We start from the raw sequence: 2500 nt of genomic DNA on the forward strand, positions 1-2500 counted from the left end.
TGGTGGCCGAGCGTCTCGCCGTCCGCGGCCGGAGCTAGAGATGCCCCCCCCCCCAGGCCAGCCTGCGAAGCCGCGGCCAGGATCGGGCCCCTGGAAGTCTGACTAAAAATTTTCACCGACCCCAAAAACGGTTAGGGGGGGCCTCATAAAGCCTCCGGAGCGGAAAAAAAAAAAAACGGAAAAAAGGATCGGGCCCACCCGAGGCAGGGGAGTCAGTAAGGGAAAGGGGACGAGGCGGCCCGGAGCCGGGTGCCCGGAGCCGGGTGCCGGCGGCCAGGATCGGGCCCCTGGAAGTCTGAAAAATTTTTTTCACCGACCCCCAAAGTGGTATTGGGGGGGCTCATAAAGCCTCCGGAGCGAAAAAAAAAAAACGGAAAAAAGGATCGGGCCCACCCGAGGCAGGGGAGTCAGTAAGGGAAAGGGGACGAGGCGGCCCGGAGCCGGGTGCCCGGAGCCGGGTGCCCGCGGCCAGGATCGGGCCCCTGGAAGTCTGAAAAAAAATTTTTCACCGACCCCCAAAGTGGTGTTGGGGGGGGCTCACGAAGCCTCCGGAGCGGAAAAAAAAAAACGGAAAAAAGGATCGGGCCCACCCGAGGCAGCGGAGTCAGTAAGGGAAAGGGGACGAGGCGGCCCGGAGCCGGGTGCCCGGAGCCGGGTGCCCGCGGCCAGGATCGGGCCCCTGGAAGTCTGAAAAAAAAATTTTCACCGACCCCCAAAGGGGTGTTGGGGGGGGCTCATGAAGCCTCCGGAGCGAAAAAAAAAAAACGGAAAAAAGGATCGGGCCCACCCGAGGCAGGGGAGTCAGTAAGGGAAAGGGGACGAGGCGGACCGGAGCCGAGTGCCTACGGCCATACCGGACGGAAGGCCCCCGATCCCGTCCGATCTCGGAAGGTAAACCGTCCCGGGCCTGGCTAGTACTTGGATGGGTGACCGCCTGGGAATCCCAGGTGCCGTAGGCAGCTTTTCCCGCTGCGAGCCAGCTCTCTCCTTTTCTGGGGAACAAGGGCAGGGTCGCCCTGCCAGGGGCCCTGGGGCTTAAGTCCCTGCCGGCCACCAGGTCAACCCGGAGCCTGCCCCTCTGCGGCCAGCAGGTCAACCCCATACCGGCAGGGGGTTGACCTGGTGGCCGGGAAGCAGAGCGGCCAGCAGGTCAACCCCATACATTCAGCGGGTTGACCTGGTGGACGGGAAGGAAAGCGGCCAGCAGGTCAACCCCATACTTTCAGCGGGTTGACCTGGTGGCCGGGAAGGAAAGCGGCCAGCAGGTCAACCCCATACATTCAGCGGGTTGACCTGGTGGCCGGGAAGGAAAGCGGCCAGCAGGTCAACCCCATACATTCAGCGGGTTGACCTGGTGGCCGGGAAGGAAAGCGGCCAGCAGGTCAACCCCATACATTCAGCGGGTTGACCTGGTGGCCGGGAAGGAAAGCGGCCAGCAGGTCAACCCCATACATTCAGCGGGTTGACCTGGTGGCCGGGAAGGAAAGCGGCCAGCAGGTCAACCCCATACAGGCAGCGGGTTGACCTGGTGGCCCGAAAGCAAACCGGCCACCAGGTCAACCCGGAGCCTGCCCCCGCGGGCAGGGGCCAAGCGGACCCCCCTCCGCCCGGGCTTGCCCTGCTCCGAGCCGGGGCTTAATCCCCGTCCGGCCACCAGGTCAACCCGGAGCCTGCCCCTCTGCGGCCAGCAGGTCAACCCCATGCCGGCAGCGGGTTGACCTGGTGGCCGGGAAGGAAAGCGGCCACCAGGTCAACCCCATACTTTCAGCGGGTTGACCTGCTGGCCGGGAAGGAAAGCGGCCACCAGGTCAACCCCATACTTTCAGCGGGTTGACCTGGTGGCCGGGAAGGAAAGCGGCCAGCAGGTCAACCCCATACATTCAGCGGGTTGACCTGGTGGCCGGGAAGGAAAGCGGCCAGCAGGTCAACCCCATACATTCAGCGGGTTGACCTGGTGGCCGGGAAGGAAAGCGGCCAGCAGGTCAACCCCATACATTCAGCGGGTTGACCTGGTGGCCGGGAAGAAAAGCGGCCAGCAGGTCAACCCCATACATTCAGCGGGTTGACCTGGTGGCCGGGAAGGAAAGCGGCCAGCAGGTCAACCCCATACATTCAGCGGGTTGACCTGGTGGCCGGGAAGGAAAGCGGCCACCAGGTCAACCCCATACAGGCAGCGGGTTGACCTGGTGGCCCGAAAGCAAACCGGCCACCAGGTCAACCCGGAGCCTGCCCCCGCGGGCAGGGGCCGGCATACCCCCGTCCGTCCGGGGTCGCCCTGCCCCGGGCTCCGGGCTTAAGTCCCGAGCGGCCACCAGGTCAACCCGGAGCCTGCCCCCGCGGGCAGGGGCCAGGCGGACCCCCGTCCGTCCGGGGTCGCCCTGCCCCGGGCTCCGGGCTTAATTCTCCTCCGGCCACCAGGTCAACCCGGAGCCTGCCCCCGCGGGCAGGGGCCAGGCGGACCCCCGTCCGTCCGGGGTCGCCCTGCCCCGGGCTCCGGGCT

At 65.8% G+C, this 2500-nt stretch overlaps 1 non-coding gene across 1 annotated transcript; it reads left to right on the plus strand.

Annotated features, from left to right (window-relative positions):
• The first annotated feature begins 840 nt into the window (after positions 1-840).
• LOC141980361 (5S ribosomal RNA) lies at positions 841-959 on the plus strand. The gene has a single exon (XR_012637515.1). It is a non-coding gene; the product is annotated as a 5S ribosomal RNA (ribosomal RNA).
• Positions 960-2500: the final 1541 nt, after the last annotated feature.

Source organism: Natator depressus, unplaced genomic scaffold, assembly GCF_965152275.1.
Source record: "Natator depressus isolate rNatDep1 unplaced genomic scaffold, rNatDep2.hap1 scaffold_100, whole genome shotgun sequence".
Taxonomy (NCBI): Eukaryota; Metazoa; Chordata; order Testudines; family Cheloniidae; genus Natator; species Natator depressus.